This window comes from Hydractinia symbiolongicarpus, chromosome 4 (genome assembly GCF_029227915.1).
Source record: "Hydractinia symbiolongicarpus strain clone_291-10 chromosome 4, HSymV2.1, whole genome shotgun sequence".
Taxonomy (NCBI): domain Eukaryota; kingdom Metazoa; phylum Cnidaria; class Hydrozoa; order Anthoathecata; family Hydractiniidae; genus Hydractinia; species Hydractinia symbiolongicarpus.
Genome location: NC_079878.1, coordinates 16313360 through 16333348, shown reverse-complemented (window position 1 = coordinate 16333348; position 19989 = coordinate 16313360). Strand labels below are relative to the sequence as shown.

The following is a 19989-nucleotide window of genomic DNA, read 5'->3' as shown; positions in this document are numbered from 1 at the left end:
GTAATTCGGGGCGCATTAGTGGTAACTATGGCTAGTTTTATGTATGGGAGAAGTTTTTTTCTTACTCTCAATTTCGCGGGGGAACTTCGGCTCGAACATCCAACCTAGGTTTGATATAACACAACCTGTGTGTTTGGTACCATCAAGACAAAAATAACACTGATCGAGCAAAACTTATCTTGTCTCGGTTTCTTTGTTGTCTCTGAAGATTTGACTGCCATAAAAAATATTAATCGAGATTCTTTTGTTATGTTAATTTAAAGCTTTGTAATATTGTCTCGTTTAATATGCTTAAATGTCACTGCAGCCCACGTGAATTTATCTTCAAGAAAAGGTTTGTTTTTCTTTGTCCAAGTTGTTTCGAAACTTGTTAACAGTAAGTAGAAGGATTACTTATATTTTATATGAAATTAAACTCAGAACGGTTTATGGCGTTGATCCAAAGGCCGCAATTTATAAATGCATCACAATTTAAAGTCAATCAAGAACAGAACATTCCGTGTATGGCCATGACTAAAACTGCTTGCATTTTGTTGGTCTTCCCTTCCCGATGGTCTGGCTTGTCGTAATAGCTTTAATGATGTAGCTAGGGAGCTAAATACTTATTTTTAAATTCTTGCATTTTATAAGTTAATAGTCGTAAAACTACTCTCACTTGTACTACAGCTATCAAGCTAGAACTGCACAAAATAGTGCTTTCATTAGAGTCCCTTTTTTCAGAAGCAACAAAAAACTTTTATCCTGCCCTGTGTAATTTTATCAACGAGGGTGCTGATAAGCCACATACACCGTAAAAAGTATAGGCGTTTTGGGTGAGTAAAATAACTTCTAAAGGAACCTTTGTGAGACTGCTATCATGTATTCTTGCGGTCAGAATGTTCTCCTTCGTTGCTATCCGATGGAGAACAAAGTGGACTTTTCACGGTCAAACCTTCAAAGTAGCAACCTTACTTAAACAGAATTTACAAGTAAAACGTCGTTAAAATGTCGCAAAATGGCAAAAATTAAGCAGTATCTAAAACATATTAAAGATTTGACTAAAAAAAAAAGAATTCCTTGAAAAATCCAGTATTGTATTTATGAAGATTTCACCACAAAAACATTAATTACGGCATTTGTACCCCATTTCATAATGACTGCTTAACCGGAATACTGGCCCGTGATTGGTTGACACGAATCCGACCGCAAGAATATATATAAAAAGATATTTGTTGAATCATGAAAAAATATTGTTGTTCATTGCCCGGAACAGTCAAGTTGAACTGATAAATTAACCAATAACATAACATAGTTAGCCCTTGCAGTACAACTAGACGCTACCCACAGTATGTTACAGGTTTCTTTGTTTTCTTCCCTTTTTCATGTTTTTTCTTGAAATTATAAATGATGTTGTTGATTTATCAAATCTGAAAAATTTATTAATTGAGTGTCTACTCTTTTTTGTATCAACTTGTTGAATTCAATTCGAAAACAATGACCAATCAATTTCCTCGATAATAAACAATCAAATTTGTAAAATTCAATAATTGGATTTCGACAAAATAAGTCCTGTATTGTCCACAGGTTTGAAAATCTTGTATCGCCTGCTTAATATTATACTTGTTTAACAATGATATCAAAGCCAGCTTGACTAAATTTATATATATATTTTTATTTATATAGTATACCTTTTGTATATCACATGGCATTGATTTGTATCTTTTTAATAAATTCTAACTTTAAATCAGATAAGTCGACAATAATTAAACAACCTAGTATTAATTCAGTTCTGGTAAAATTGTATTCTTCTTTCTCAATTTTAAATATACTTTCTTTTTCAGATCATTTGTTATCAAACCATGCACCATCAGCATTTTCGAAAAATCTTCAACGAGAGAAATTTTTTAAGGATTTTATTGGTAACTTAACACAGTAATAATTCATTAAAATTTAAATTGTTCAGAAGTTATTATATATATTCGAATCATGAAGTTCATACATAGCAATCCTGCATCCTGGAATTTTCGAGATCAGTTATAAAAAAATCCAGTTAAAGTTTTAACTATTGTTTTAGAATATATACTATATATATGTAAAAAAAAATTTATTTTTTATTTATCAAGTTGTATTTTACGTTAATTACAATAATAATTGAGAATTAGGATACTTATGATGTGTTTATATACCCCATTGTTCTCCGTTTTAAAGTCTACTTCAAATTTCAGAATCTTTTAGGCTAATGACGGAAATCTTCAAGTCGCAGGGCTTTTTATTTAAAAATTTTCCCCTGGGCAATAAGCTTATTCACAAGCCTCTATGCAATTCCGTACTGCATTTCTATCATATTCGTCATATTTGGCGGAAAATGTTTCAGCAGAATAGCTTTCAGACACAATTTGTTATTACAGCACAAGAATTTTTGGAGATTTGATAAGTCAAAAATAAGTGTACATATATTTAATCAAGATCTAACTTTATAGATAGAGCCTTAGCCAAATGTGAAAATAACGAAAATAATAAGTTCTAACACTGCAGTTTTTATAGATTTCAAACGTCCACCATTTTCCATTTTAATTTTAAATCCCGTTCTAAATTTGAATGTTTGAAATCGTTATTTGTAATTCGGGGCGCATTAGTGGTAACTATGGCTAGTTTTATGTATGGGAGAAGTTTTTTTCTTACTCTCAACTTCGCGGGGGAACTTCGGCTCGAACATCCAACCTAGGTTTGATATAACACAACCTGTGTGTTTGGTACCATCAAGACAAAAATAACACTGATCGAGCAAAACTTATCTTGTCTCGGTTTCTTTGTTGTCTCTGAAGATTTGACTGCCATAAAAAATATTAATCGAGATTCTTTTGTTATGTTAATTTAAAGCTTTGTAATATTGTCTCGTTTAATATGCTTAAATGTCACTGCAGCCCACGTGAATTTATCTTCAAGAAAAGGTTTGTTTTTCTTTGTCCAAGTTGTTTCGAAACTTGTTAACAGTAAGTAGAAGGATTACTTATATTTTATATGAAATTAAACTCAGAACGGTTTATGGCGTTGATCCAAAGGCCGCAATTTATAAATGCATCACAATTTAAAGTCAATCAAGAACAGAACATTCCGTGTATGGCCATGACTAAAACTGCTTGCATTTTGTTGGTCTTCCCTTCCTGATGGTCTGGCTTGTCGTAATAGCTTTAATGATGTAGCTAGGGAGCTAAATACTTATTTTTAAATTCTTGCATTTTATAAGTTAATAGTCGTAAAACTACTCTCACTTGTACTACAGCTATCAAGCTAGAACTGCACAAAATAGTGCTTTCATTAGAGTCCCTTTTTTCAGAAGCAACAAAAAACTTTTATCCTGCCCTGTGTAATTTTATCAACGAGGGTGCTGATATGCCACATACACCGTAAAAAGTATAGGCGTTTTGGGTGAGTAAAATAACTTCTAAAGGAACCTTTGTGAGGCTGCTATCATGTATTCTTGCGGTCAGAATGTTCTCCTTCGTTGCTATCCGATGGAGAACAAAGTGGACTTTTCACGGTCAAACCTTCAAAGTAGCAACCTTACTTAAACAGAATTTACAAGTAAAACGTCGTTAAAATGTCGCAAAATGGCAATCAATATAGAAAGTGTTGCGGAGAGGTTGCCAAGGCAAAGGCATTAAGCACGGCAAGGAAAGGGCAAAGGCAGGCAAGGAAATAGGAAGAGGAATCAGGAAGGCAGGGGTAGGCAAGGCATGGGAGCCACAGGCAAGGACATAGTAGGCAGGCACCAGAAAAGGCATAGGAAGGGTAGGCAAAGAAAGGCATGGTCAGTGCTGGCAAGGCAATGGAATGGCAAGGCAGGGGTGCATAACTTTAGTAGAAAATCTCCACCTTACAACTCAAAGATTGCGTATACTCAATATGTCTAAGTTAAGTATCATATTAGTCCAGGAGTATAGAAAATATTGAGGTGCAAATGTTTCATATTCAATATCTCAAAAAAAAGTCTCAAATTTATCTCAGGTCAATACACAGTGAGTCATAGCAGAATTATGTGCCATTACAAGTATTTAAACAATCGGTCATAACGACATATCATTTTTTGATAAATCTGAGATTAACTTGGTTCCAATGACAACAACATTAAAAAGTCAAGATATAGAAATAATCAGAGAAGTCCTACTCAAAGATTACCTATTATATGAAAACCTGGTTGTTGTAGGTGCAAGATAATTATGTTTTTCCTAGCCCTGTCCAGGATTTGAACCTGGATCTCTCATTAGCATGAGTGTCATAGCCATTAGACCAGCAGGGCATAAACATAAATATATATACAAAACTTTACAGGTGAGTATTATATACACTTAGGAATTTACGCTGGTTAAGCCACAAGTAACTGTGTTACCTGGCGTTAAACGCTTGATGGAACAATTAATACAAATTTTAAACTGTACCACACATTCAGGTGGCTCGCTTTAGTACATGTGCAGTATATCATAAATCGAGTGAAACACACAACATTAAAGGTGTGTCGGGTGTGTAATTATATTTTTCAGATTCACAAAATATATATTTCCTTCAACTTTAGCTTGAATAGAAACACAATTTACATAAATAGTCTATGGGTCTACATTTTGTTTAGAATCTGACGACTACAAATTTACATGTTAAACAAAAATTGCATCCAGCACCGTGATGCCCCAGCGGTAGCTAAATATTTACTCCTCTGGGTGTTTGGTGATGCCTCTTAATTTCTAGCTAGCTCCACAATCATATGACTCTCCTCCCCCTGCCCTCTCCCCCCAACACTTCTCTGTCATCCAATCTTGAAAAAAATTACCTTTGGTGTCGGTAACATGTGACCATGTCAATGTCTATATAAATATTGACAGGAAGTATTATATGTGGAAAAATTAGCGATGTTCTTTTGTTGATTTTGCTAAGTTTTTTTAGTCATTCTTTATATACATTTAAAAAATTTGTCAAGAGCCAACACATTTTGTGGAACTGGATAAAACTACAAAGTAGTTATGTGATGGACACCACTCACTGTGTGCAGTAGCAGCTAGCTAGCTCAAAAATCCGTCCTAAAGTCTTAGGACGGATTTTTGACTAACCCTAACGGATTTTTGAGAATTCTCTTATGATGCTATCTTCTAATCATCTAGCATAAGAGAAAACTTAATAGGCATTTTTATGCTAGTTAAATTGGTAGTTTTATGCTAGCTTAGCTCTTACTGTTGTGCTAGATAGCTTAAGGTGTATGTAAGGGGTTTTCACAACCTTTAAAAAACAGTGATCATAACCTCCCCACTTCTTTCTTGAAAAATCTCATCATTTCGCTTCTAGCTGGCTGACTACGTTTAGCACCATCTTTAAAACACAACAAAAACTCCATCGCCGTGCTAAAAACACGTTCTCTCGCTCAATCAGATATTTACGAAAATTTACCAACAAATGACCAGATAAAATTACTGGGCAACACTGATAAAATGGCAGAATTTTTTATAAATTTGATGTATAGGGACGAAATCGTGTAGAAATCCTATATACTCTCCACTGGCTTACTTTTCACTTCTATTTGGCTTATTTAATGAGGAAATGGGCTTCGCTACGCTCCGTGCGCTAGCGCGCACTCCGCTACTCTCCGCAAAAATTAAGCAGTATCTAAAACATATTAAAGATTTGACTAAAAAAAAAAGAATTCCTTGAAAAATCCAGTATTGTATTTATGAAGATTTCACCACAAAAACATTAATTACGGCATTTGTACCCCATTTCATAATGGCTGCCCGTGATTGGTTGACACGAATCAGACCGCAAGAATATATATAAAAAGATATTTGTTGAATCATGAAAAAATATTGTTGTTCATTGCACGGAACAGTCAAGTTGAACTGATAAATTAACCAATAACATAACATAGTTAGCCCTTGCAGTACAACTAGACGCTACCCACAGTATGTTACAGGTTTCTTTGTTTTCTTCCCTTTTTTATGTTTTTTCTTGAAATTATAAATGATGTTGTTGATTTATCAAATCTGACAAATTTATTAATTGAGTGTCTACCCTTTTTTGTATCAACTTGTTCAATTCAATTCGAAAACAATGACCAATCAATTTCCTCGATAATAAACAATCAAATTTGTAAAATTCAATAAATCGATTTCAACAAAATAAGTCCTGTATTGTCCACGAATTGAAAATCTTGTATCGCCTGCTTAATATTATACTTGTTTAACAATGATATCAAAGCCAGCTTGACTAAGTTTATATATATATTTTTATTTATATAGTATACCTTTTGTGTATCACATGGCATTGATTTGTATCTTTTTAATAAATTCTAACTTTAAATCAGATAAGTAGACAATAATTAAACAACCTAGTATTAATTCAGTTCTGGTAAAATTGTATTCTTCTTTCTCAATTTTAAATATACTTTCTTTTTCAGATCATTTGTTATGAAACCATGCACCATCAGCAGTTTCGAAAAATCTTCAACGAGAGAAATTTTTAAGGATTTTATTGGTAACTTAACAGAGTAATAATTCATTGAAATTGAAATTGTTCAGAAGTTATTATATATATTCGAATCGTGAAGTTCATACATAGCAATCCTGCATCCTGGAATTTTCGAGATCAGTTATAAAAAAATCCAGTTAAAGTTTTAACTATTGTTTTAGAATATATACTATATATATGTAAAAAAAAAATTATTTTTTATTTATCAAGTTGTATTTTACGCAATAATAATTGAGAATTAGGATACTTATGATGTGTTTATATACCCCATTGTTCTCCGTTTTAAAGTCTACTTCAAATTTCAGAATCTTTTAGGCTAATGACGGAAATCTTCAAGTCGCAGGGCTTCTTATTTAAAAATTTTCCCCTGGGCAATAAGCTTATTCACAAGCCTCTATGCAATTCCGTACTGCATTTCTGTCATATTTGGCGGAAAATGTTTCAGCAGAATAGCTTTCAGACACAATTTGTTATTACAGCACAAGAATTTTTGGAGTTTGGATAAGTCATAAATGTATGCGTAAGTCTTTTGAACGAATTTTAACCAAAAATCAAAAGCAATGATTACGTGAAATTACACAACAAGAAGGCTAGAGGCGTTTAAAGTGTACATATATTTAATCAAGATCTAACTTTATAGATAGAGCCTTAGCCAAATGTGAAAATAACGAAAATAATAAGTTCTAACACTGCAGTTTTTATAGATTTCAAACGTCCACCATTTTCCATTTTAATTGCGCCCCACCGAAGGGGCGCACATTTAGTGGACCGCGGGTATATAGTGTTTGTGTTGTGTATGGCAAAAAATTTTTCCACTCTTTACTTCGCGGGGGACTTCTGCTCGGTCATCCAACCCGGATCTGATATAACACAACCAGTGTGTTTGGTACCACCAAGACAAAAAAAACACCCATCGAGCAAAACTTTTTTTGTCTTGGTGTCCTTGTTGTCTCTGAAGATTTGACTGCCATAAAAAATGTTTATCGAGATTCTTTTGTTATGTTAATTTGAGGCTTTGTAATATTGTCTCGTTTAATGTGCTTGAATGTCGCTGCACGTGAATTTATCTTCAAGAAAAGATTTGTTTTTGTTTATCCACGTTGTTGCCAAACTTGTTAACAGTAAGTAAGTAGAAGGATTACTTATATCTTACATGAAATTAAACTCAGAACGGTTTATGGCGTTGATCCAAAGGCCGCAATTTATAAATATATTACAATTTAAATTCAATCAAGAACAGAAGATTCCGTGTATGGCAATGACTATTTTCTTACATTTTGTTGGTCTCCCCTTCCCGAGGGTCTGGCTTGTCGTAATAGCTTTACTTATGTAGCTAGGGAGCTAAATACTTATTTTTAAATTCTTGCATTTTATTAGGTAATAGTCGTAAAACTACTCTTACTTGTACTACAGCTATCAAGCTAGAACTGCACAAAATAGTGCTTTCATTAGAGTCCCTTTTTTTCAAAAGTCGCAAGCAACAAAAAACTTTTATCCTGCTCTATGTAATTTTATCAACGAGGGTGCTGATATGCCACATACACCGTAAAAAGTATAGGCGTTTTGGGTGAGTAAAATAACTTCTAAAGGAACCTTTGTGAGGCTGCTATCATGTATTCTTGCGGTCAGAATGTTCTCCTTCGTTGCTATCCGATGGAGAACAAAGTGGACTTTTCACGGTCAAACCTTCAAAGTAGCCACCTTACTTAAACAGAATTTACAAGTAAAACGTCGTTAAAATGTCGCAAAATGGCAAAAAGTAAGCAGTATCTAAAACATATTAAAGATTTGACTAAAAAAAAAAGAATTCCTTGAAAAATCCAGTATTGTATTTATGAAGATTTCACCACAAAAACATTAATTACGGCATTTGTACCCCATTTCATAATGGCTGCTTAACCGGAATACTGGCCCGTGATTGGTTGACACGAATCCGACCGCAAGAATATATATAAAAAGATATTTGTTGAATCATGAAAAAATATTGTTGTTCATTGCACGGAACAGTCAAGTTGAACTGATAAATTAACCAATAACATAACATAGTTAGCCCTTGCAGTACAACTAGACGCTACCCACAGTATGTTACAGGTTTCTTTGTTTTCTTCACTTTTTCATGTTTTTTCTTGAAATTATAAATGTTGTTGATTTATCAAATCTGACAAATTTATTAATTGAGTGTCTACCCTTTTTTGTATCAACTTGTTGAATTCAATTCGAAAACAATGACCAATCAATTTCCTCGATAATAAACAATCAAATTTGTAAAATTCAATAAATCGATTTCGACAAAATAAGTCCTGTATTGTCCACAGGTTTGAAAATCTTGTATCGTCTGCTTAATATTATACTTGTTTAACAATGATATCAAAGCCAGCTTGACTAAATTTATATATATATTTTTATTTATATAGTATACCTTTTGTGTATCACATGGCATTGATTTGTATCTTTTTAATAAATTCTGACTTTAAATCAGATAAGTAGACAATAATTAAACAACCTAGTATTAATTCAGTTCTGGTAAAATTGTATTCTTCTTTCTCAATTTTAAATATACTTTCTTTTTCAGATCATTTGTTATCAAACCATGCACCATCAGCATTTTCGAAAAATCTTCAACGAGAGAAATTTTTAAGGATTTTATTGGTAACTTAACGGAGTAATAATTCATTGAAATTGAAATAGTTCAGAAGTTATTATATATATTCAAATCGTGAATTTCATACATAGCAATCCTGCATCCTGGAATTTTCGAGATCAGTTATAAAAAAATCCAGTTAAAGTTTTAACTATTGTTTTAGAATATATACTATATATATGTAAAAAAAAATTTATTTTTTATTTATCAAGTTGTATTTTACGTTAATTACAATAATAATTGAGAATTAGGATACTTATGATGTGTTTATATACCCCATTGTTCTCCGTTTTAAAGTCTACTTCAAATTTCAGAATCTTTCAGGCTAATGACGGAAATCTTCAAGTCGCAGGGCTTTTTATTTAAAAATTTTCCCCTGGGCAATAAGCTTATTCACAAGCCTCTATGCAATTCCGTACTGCATTTCTATCATATTCGTCATATTTGGCGGAAAATGTTTCAGCAGAATAGCTTTCAGACACAATTTGTTATTACAGCACAAGAATTTTTGGAGATTTGATAAGTCAAAAATGTATGTGTAAGTCTTTTGAACGAATTTTAACCAAAAATCAAAAGCAATGATTACGTGAAATTACACAACAAGAAGGCTAGAGGCGTTTAAAGTGTACATATATTTAATCAAGATCTAACTTTATAGATAGAGCTTTGGCCAAATGTGAAAATAACGAAAATAATAAGTTCTAACACTGCAGTTTTATAGATTTCAAACGTCCACCATTTTCCATTTTAATTTTAAATCCCGTTCTAAATTTGAATGTTTGAAATCGTTATTAGTAATTCGGGGCGCATTAGTGGTAACTATGGCTAGTTTTAAATCCCGTTCTAAATTTGAATGTTTGAAATCGTTAACTTCGGCTCGAACATCCAACCTAGGTTTGATATAACACAACCTGTGTGTTTGGTACCATCAAGACAAAAATAACACTGATCGAGCAAAACTTATCTTGTCTCGGTCTCTTTGTTGTCTCTGAAGATTTGACTGCCTTAAAAAATATTAATCGAGATTCTTTTGTTATGTTAATTTAAAGCTTTGTAATATTGTCTCGTTTAATATGCTTAAATGTCACTGCAGCCCACGTGAATTTATCTTCAAGAAAAGGTTTGTTTTTCTTTGTCCAAGTTGTTTCGAAACTTGTTAACAGTAAGTAGAAGGATTACTTATATTTTATATGAAATTAAACTCAGAACGGTTTATGGCGTTGATCCAAAGGCCGCAATTTATAAATGCATCACAATTTAAAGTCAATCAAGAACAGAACATTCCGTGTATGGCCATGACTAAAACTGCTTGCATTTTGTTGGTCTTCCCTTCCCGATGGTCTGGCTTGTCGTAATAGCTTTAATGATGTAGCTAGGGAGCTAAATACTTATTTTTAAATTCTTGCATTTTATAAGTTAATAGTCGTAAAACTACTCTCACTTGTACTACAGCTATCAAGCTAGAACTGCACAAAATAGTGCTTTCATTAGAGTCCCTTTTTTCAGAAGCAACAAAAAACTTTTATCCTGCCCTGTGTAATTTTATCAACGAGGGTGCTGATAAGCCACATACACCGTAAAAAGTATAGGCGTTTTGGGTGAGTAAAATAACTTCTAAAGGAACCTTTGTGAGACTGCTATCATGTATTCTTGCGGTCAGAATGTTCTCCTTCGTTGCTATCCGATGGAGAACAAAGTGGACTTTTCACGGTCAAACCTTCAAAGTAGCAACCTTACTTAAACAGAATTTACAAGTAAAACGTCGTTAAAATGTCGCAAAATGGCAAAAATTAAGCAGTATCTAAAACATATTAAAGATTTGACTAAAAAAAAAAGAATTCCTTGAAAAATCCAGTATTGTATTTATGAAGATTTCACCACAAAAACATTAATTACGGCATTTGTACCCCATTTCATAATGGCTGCCCGTGATTGGTTGACACGAATCAGACCGCAAGAATATATATAAAAAGTTATTTGTTGAATCATGAAAAAATATTGTTGTTCATTGCACGGAACAGTCAAGTTGAACTGATAAATTAACCAATAACATAACATAGTTAGCCCTTGCAGTACAACTAGACGCTACCCACAGTATGTTACAGGTTTCTTTGTTTTCTTCCTTTTTTATGTTTTTTCTTGAAATTATAAATGATGTTGTTGATTTATCAAATCTGACAAATTTATTAATTGAGTGTCTACCCTTTTTTGTATCAACTTGTTCAATTTAATTCGAAAACAATGACCAATCAATTTCCTCGATAATAAACAATCAAATTTGTAAAATTCAATAAATTGATTTCAACAAAATAAGTCCTGTATTGTCCACAGGTTTGAAAATCTTGTATCGCCTGCTTAATATTATACTTGTTTAACAATGATATCAAAGCCAGCTTGACTAAATTTATATATATATTTTTATTTATATAGTATACCTTTTGTGTATCACATGGCATTGATTTGTATCTTTTTAATAAATTCTAACTTTAAATCAGATAAGTAGACAATAATTAAACAACCTAGTATTAATTCAGTTCTGGTAAAATTGTATTCTTCTTTCTCAATTTTAAATATACTTTCTTTTTCAGATCATTTGTTATGAAACCATGCACCATCAGCATTTTCGAAAAATCTTCAACGAGAGAAATTTTTAAGGATTTTATTGGTAACTTAACAGAGTAATAATTCATTGAAATTGAAATTGTTCAGAAGTTATTATATATATTCGAATCGTGAAGTTCATACATAGCAATCCTGCATCCTGGAATTTTCGAGATCAGTTATAAAAAAATCCAGTTAAAGTTTTAACTATTGTTTTAGAATATATACTATATATATGTAAAAAAAAAATTATTTTTTATTTATCAAGTTGTATTTTACGTTAATTGCAATAATAATTGAGAATTAGGATACTTATGATGTGTTTATATACCCCATTGTTCTCCGTTTTAAAGTCTACTTCAAATTTCAGAATCTTTTAGGCTAATGACGGAAATCTTCAAGTCGCAGGGCTTCTTATTTAAAAATTTTCCCCTGGGCAATAAGCTTATTCACAAGCCTTTATGCAATTCCGTACTGCATTTCTATCATATTCGTCATATTTGGCGGAAAATGTTTCAGCAGAATAGCTTTCAGACACAATTTGTTATTACAGCACAAGAATTTTTGGAGATTTGATAAGTCAAAAATGTATGCCTTTTGAACGAAGTCTTTTGAACGAATTTTAACCAAAAATCAAAAGCAATGATTACGTGAAATTACACAACAAGAAGGCTAGAGGCGCTTAAAGTGTACATATATTTAATCAAGATCTAACTTTATAGATAGAGCCTTAGCCAAATGTGAAAATAACGAAAATAATAAGTTCTAACACTGCAGTTTTTATAGATTTCAAACGTCCACCATTTTCCATTTTAATTTTAAATCCCGTTCTAAATTTAAATGTTTGAAATCGTTATTAGTAATTCGGGGCGCATTAGTGGTAACTATGGCTAGTTTTAGTTTTATCCAGCGAAAAGGCAGATGATAATGTTATACATCCAATAATAAACTTTTTGCGAAGCAATTGAGCTTCGCAAGCGAATCGAAATTGTGGAGCACGTTTGCTACGCGAAGTATACCAAGAGAATTATTGAGATTCTCAAAATTTCGATAGAAAAAAAATCATATAAAATCAGCTTAAGGAGATATGACTGATATTTTTTCTCGAAAAGGCAGGTTATTTTTTTGTCTAATAGAACAAATAAGTTTGGACCAAGCAGCTCTTATAAATGTTAGCTAAAAATGCCAGTAAATAGGCTTTGTACCCCCCTACCCCCCGTCTTTCGTACCCCCCCTTCGTTATTTCCCGATTTTCCGTTTGCCGGAAGCGAAAGACTGGGAAGTAAACTCAAGCAATCAGAAAACGGCTATCGGCTAAATTGAATTATCGTGTATTTTACAGACCTAAGACAAATACATAGTTTATACCAAGTCCTGATAATAATTGGCTTAGCTGGCATGCTATTTCTCTTAATATTTGCACTTGGAAAGCTTGTATTTACCTTTTGAAGGCACATTATATTAATTTGAACGTTTAATGCGCAAAAACGTGTTATATTTATGGCTTCATTAAAAAGAAGATTTTAAAGTACCATATTATCAGCTTGAATTGGCATGTTTGTGGTATTCTTTTCATACAGCAGAAGAAAAGTGAGTTGCGAAGGTATGGATGATTTGAAAGTTATATTTACGTTCCTTGGTTTGATGTAGCTAGCTAACTAAATTACTTTTTGGTGCCTATGGCCACCATGGAAAATTATTTTTGCTGTCATCCTTCAATCGAATCATTAGCTAGCTAGCTAGCTAATGATTCGATTGAGGCCATATTACAGATTTTCAGTCAGAAGAAGAAAATTCAATTCATAATGATTAACAAAACTCTTTTTTTTAAAATTTTATTACACGATTTTTAAATATTTCCTAAAACTCAAGTTGCTTCTTTTTTTTTGTTGCATCGTGGAAATAAATTTAAGTCACCTATCCAAAACTAACGGGAAAATACCTCTTTATTCTTTAAGGTATTTGCTCATGGTTTTTACTGATATATGTTCTAAATCTGAACTATTTTATCAAATGGTGCCCTTACCTGGAAATTCTACTTTGTTTGCTTACTTTCGCATCTTGTTAAATTCTTCAACACTCAAACCTATAGCAATAAATTTTTCAAGAAGTTAGCTTATGTACGATGTGTGAAGTCACAAATGACCAATTGGACTTTTGTTCGATAATGGTGGCAACCGTTAATGTAATTATTGTTTTTGTGAGATTAAGTTTGAACATATATAAAATATTTAAAAAAGATAAAAAAAAAAAAAAAAAACTGGCCAAAAAAGCCATAAGTGTGAGGGCAACCTTGAGCAAATTGTTAAGTACAATTTGTACTTTCCAAATGGAAAACAGTGCCTTCAATTCTGTTGTCTTTGCCACAAAAAGTAGTGATCTATATTTTATGTGGTTAGCCTCGTTAATTGCAATAAATTTACCCTGTCAATTGTTCCAGGAGGGACAACATGACGATTCTAGAGTGCTAAAAAGCTTCCATTTGAGCTACAAAAACCCTTTAAATTTCTGTTCATTAAGGAACAGCGGTTATATGGGATTGAACCCATATGAATATGAAGTGAACACTCCACCGACTGAACTACCAATCCCCAAAAGAAGACAACCCCCAAAGTAAACAGAGTTGCATGACTTTATTAATTCTATCAAGCATGTATCAATCATATTGTATTTAGTAAATAATATTTGAGCACTCTTTCCCAAAAAAAGATATATATTTGTAGTTTAGAAATTTAGCTCTAAATATCGTCTCTCAAAGGCACTGGATTTTAATGTATTTAAAGACTTTACTATATATATAATATACTATATAAGAATGTTTTCTGTTTCTTTTTAGATTGCGTACAATGAGCGAGAGATGTTATCTTTCAATATGTGAGATAAAAAGAAGAAAGCGAAACCTCATCCCGCGTTGTTATTGTTTTTCTGTCAAAAACTTGAAGCTGTTTTATAAATCTTGATAAAGTTAATAAATTGTTTTCGTTTTTATAGATGTTTGTTTTTATTGTTTCTCGTGAGTTTACAAAATTTATTGCAACAGATTCATTGGCTTCAAGAAATCGGTTTTCATAACTAGTGCCATTATTTTTAAGTGAAAAAAAACACATGCTGCTTCGTGCGCCTTCTTGTCTCTGAAAGTCTCTATTATTATCTGTGTTCCGAGTATTATTTTCCGGTTGAAAGAGTACCTTACGATGCGCATCCCCTTAATTCGTGACATTTTCGCACACTACGGATTGTACAACTCGATGTATTGCATTTCTTTCAAAATAAGGGTTTTAACTTTATAAAAGTATAACTTTGCATGGATTTTTAGTGCTAAAAGCTTCATCAATGTTGGATTTACGTCGGCCACCACTGACAATATTGTGATTATTGTCAATATTTAATCTTATAATTCTGTGAAAAAGAGGTTTTACGAAATTTCTTAGTTATCGTTTATGTTTAGTTTCGCGCGATCTAAATTTCTCGTACCTTCTTAAAAGAAATATTCCGCATATATATATTGTATTTTTGCCAAAAAATCACTACTTTTGCACAACGAGTTGTTGTTGTTCCGCGGAGAGTTTATTTTACAACCTCGTCGCCAGGGTTTTCTACGTCTATGATATTCAGTTTTGGTGTATTTCCCAGATATCAGCTGCAGTAAGATGTAAGCACCTCGTCGTATTATATCAAAGAGAAACAAAAGCACTAGGGTCAACTATTGGCTAGTTTCGATTTTGCTTGCAACTTGCGTAATGCTTCGCAACCTTTTTTTAATTTCTAGTTACTTGTTAACTAACGTTTCTGATGCAGTAAATCAACTTTCTTTAGGATCTGTGGTTGCCATTTACTCCCTCTCACAACACACATCTTTCGGTTGAAAAAACGAAAATCCTAGTGTTTTTAAGCTGTGACTTCCAGATTGCCGTTTGCATAAAGGCCAGTCTACACTATGTCTTTCTATTAGGCACACACTTGTTTACTTGTTTAAACCCCCAAATGACGCAAAGAAGAGAGGGTATAAAATACTTTTTTAAGGAGTTTTTTTTTCAGTCCTAATACCATGGCCTGTAAAATCCTATTTATTGATACTTTTACAATATTTATGGTATTAAAGCTATATATTTTTGAAATCTACGATAAATTTTGAATAAAACAAGTCAATAAAATTTTTCGCTAAAATTTACGCCAAGAAGTGTTTACTACCACCTTAATTAATTCCATTGAACTTTGTATACGTGGCAGTCGGTCAATATGCCATTGTGTAATGAAAGTTTGGCGAGATTGATAGGAAACAGTGCTGATGTCAGCGAATCGATGGCTAATATCACTGTTTAGTTTTTTGTTCTTGTTACGTAAACCTTTTCGATACATTGTTATCTTTCCACGCATAATGTCTCCAGTTAAATTATATGTTTCATTGTAAAAGTTTTTACTGGCTGGTTTATGCCATAGCCAAAATAAATTGAAATAGTTGTTAAAAAAAATTCTGTATTTGAAGGCCACCGCAAAAATTTGAGTTGGAAAGCTTGTTACCTGGGGTACGAAAGCATATCTGGTCCGCAGTTTTACTGTAACGTCAATAACATCTGTGAACTCAAGGCGGTCAATCAAAACGGAATGGCGGGGCATGGATTCAGAAAAAGATATTTGATTTGTGACAGTTTGTAAAGTCAAAGTGTTTGCAGATATAATTTTTTTGTTTGGATCACAATGAATGGAGAATCCGATCAAACTACACATTAATATATCTAAGTAGGGTTCACAATTTTGCTTAGCTTTTTATAGCTAACCAGCTAATTAGCTAATTTCTTGTCTTGTTGTGTGTGTGTGTTCCTTATTGCCAAATTTAATATTTTGCTGCAACTTACTGTAGCTATAAGCTTAATGTATATATTTGACAATGTTTAGCCACATACAAAAGTTTGCAACACTGGATTTTAAGCCTTCTTCATCCCAAAGGCACTAAAATTACTTGTTTTTTATATTTATTTTTTTAAAGTTTCACCCATTTTTAGGTACATATTGCATTTTTTTAATGAATTCGTTTGACTTTTGTGGTCTTGTTTATATTTTCTACCTAAAGGAATGGACATATACATGACTTTGTACGATAAAAGTAATTCAGTGTTTTGTTTCAAAATTTGCTATTAGTCCTCTTTTTAACCTCATATTTTTTTCATATTTTTTTAGCAGTGGTAATTGTGTCTGTTTGCTTACCATTAAAAATGTGACAAAAATTATAGCACAAGAAGCTTACAATCATCCGAAAAATAACAAAAATTATTGCAAAAAACCTTAAAGTTGTGAAAAGTTGGTACATATAGCTCTATACAGTGTCTTACAGTAGGGACAAGCTGTTCAATGTTTACAATTTAACAGAATGCTCATGTGCGTGCGAAAAAAAAAACTAAAAAATTGACACACATTTAAATGCAGACTTGAGTGAAAATAGTTAAATTATGGGTAACAACATTTTTTACTGTGGGTAGTGGCATTTTTTTACTGATATATTTTCTGAATCTAATAAAAATACAAACTATTATTTTTTTATAATTTTAAGGTCACAAAATGCCTCTATTCAAAAGTAAAAAAGTTTTACTGTATGCATTATTATGCGTTTCGCAATAAAACTCGCCAATAAAGTTCTTGCTAAAACTTTGGGTTAGATTTTAATATAAAAACTTGTTGTTGAGTTCAACAGAAATTTTGAATGTTTTTAAAACTCATTTACAAACATTTTTAACAATCATTTTTGTGGTTCTTTTCTAAAAACAATGCTGGTCATTTATTTTAGAATATGTGAGGTGAGCCAGAGAATATATGTTTAATCAAAATCATATTTGATTTTGAAAGAATGAACTTTGTACGACAAATAAAATTTCTATAACAAGCTTAAAACTTCAATGGTTCATGAATTGTATAATACACCTTTTCACAGTTGAGTAAAAATAACACACCCTTATTTTATCCAACCTAAGTTATCTGTACAACTAGTTGCACCATACTTAACATCCTAAAATCAACTTAGAAGACATATTTTCAGTTTTAATATTGTAATTATTAATTACAATATTAAAACTGAAAACTACCTTTCTTTCTTACCAAAAATACCCACTGCTGTGGGCTGGCAAACATGTTGTTGTTTTATGCAGTTTCTATGCATTAGCCTTTACGCAGATTTTTCTCATAGCCATGTGGCATTGTCTTTTGTAACCACTACTGCGTGTATTACTACATATAATAACTGAAAACGTGTATTAAGTTAACCCATAAAGCTTTTTTGGCACATTATTGATCACTCTGATTTAAAGTGTGATTCCTTTAAAAACAGTTCTTGAACTCTTAGATGTTTAATTAATTTTTGCTTTAATATCCGTAGAACCTGAAAATACAAAGAGACGTAATTTTTGTTGCATATCAATCATATTGTCTGAGATTAAGGTGTAAAAATGTCATTAACTGTAAATTAATTTCGTCATGTATATTCTAACACTGGTTATTTTCACTTATATTCATGTTTTCCTGTTTATTTTTTATTTGTGTTATCTTCCTATTTCTATCGTTTTATGTGAATGAAAAAAAAACAACACTTAACACATTTTGTTTTGTTTACAATTAAATACAAGAAAAGTATAGGTGATTTAATAATTATATTGTGGGTGAAAGTTTCATGATTATTTTAATTAAAGTTAATAGTTAATTTCCACCTGACCAGATTTTTGTAATAGATCTAATGAGTAATTTTTTATTTACTATATAAAGTTAATAACAAAATTAGGTGCATCAGCTTTATTTTCATTAATTTTTTAGTTAAAGTTAATTTTATGATTTGGTGTAGTTTATTTTATTCATTTTCTGAATTCATCTTTCATTGTTTTTTAAAACATTGGTCTAGTGACTATGCGCATTTTGTTATCAACATATTGGAAAGCTTTTGTACACAGCTGTGCCTCTTCGCTGTATTTTGTTAAACTTTAACCATTGAGAAATCCTGATACACATTTTTATTTAGCAGCATAAACCGTTATTTGTACTTTAAACTGTAGACAGAAAAACAAATTATTTCCTGAGGCAGACCTACTATTTTATAAAACACTTCATTTTAACGAAGCCTTTAAATTATAGATAGTATGTACCCAACATGCAGATTACATTTTTAATTTTCTGGTTACAAGAGTGTACTTATTTCTAGATTTATTTTCTAGGTTGGTACAAAAACAATATTTCTAGGAAAAACATTTTAAAATGTATTAAATAGTGAGAACAAAATAAACAAAAACATGTAATTGCAAAACTTATTTTTTTTATTTGAAAGTTTTAGTTAATTTTGCCCGTTTTATTTTATGAACTCTATCGTTTTTTTCACAGGCTAGTGTTTATATATAAAAGAATAAATAATCATCCTTTTGTTTTCTTTTGTTTGTTTTCAATATGTTTTTATCAATATGAAAACATCAGGTAAATAATTAAATGCAAAACCCAAAAGATGTTTAATATTTCATAATCTTTAAAATGGGCATATGTTTTTAAAAAGCTTTCTCTACGTTTTAGTTTCATCTGCAAATTATTGCTGATAATATGGCATATATGCGGTTAAATTTCAGGTTATGAACCCTCAATTTTTACTAATATTTTACATTCTTTGCCTCGTGTTGCTATTTTTTATTTATTCCAGACAAAAATATTTATTATTATTTGTTTTTACTGTTATTATTTATCACTGTAGTGGAAATGCATGTTTGGGTGTGGCTTTTAACAATAACAAGAACATCATAAAATGGTAAAAAGTGGATTTAATTCATATCTGTAGCCTCATAAACAGCCCCCCAATAAACCGTTTTAGTTTTAGTCAAAGCTTTTTTAAAACCATATTTTGTCACATTGTTGTTAAAACAAAACCAATGTTTGTTAAATAAACTATGGACGTTATTTACATTATATATTTGCATACTCTATTAAAGAATTTTCAGCTTCATTTACCTTCTAGGAGGAAAGTATTTAAAGGGTGCTAACTTTTTGTAATGTATGTTAACATCACATTACCCAACAGACAAGCAAAATAAAAAATATTCCCACATTAAGTTTAATGAGGAATTCTAATCAAACTTTCAGTTTTTATTAAAGTCATTAAAACGTGATTGTTCCCATTGTACAATGTCATAATTAGCATACTTTATTATTATTAACCTGTTTTTGAACTGCATGGCAGGAAGTGCTTTTGTTTGATTTTAATCTTATTATTTAAGATTTGCTATTCCACTTTTAAGGTG

At 31.6% G+C, this 19989-nt stretch overlaps 1 long non-coding RNA gene across 1 annotated transcript; it reads left to right on the top strand.

Annotated features, from left to right (window-relative positions):
* Positions 1-81: 81 nt before the first annotated feature.
* Positions 82-14721, top strand: LOC130641590 (uncharacterized). The gene is made up of 3 exons (XR_008982473.1): positions 82-2930; positions 9062-13334; positions 14568-14721. It is a non-coding gene; the product is annotated as an uncharacterized LOC130641590 (long non-coding RNA).
* The last annotated feature ends 5268 nt before the right edge of the window (positions 14722-19989 follow it).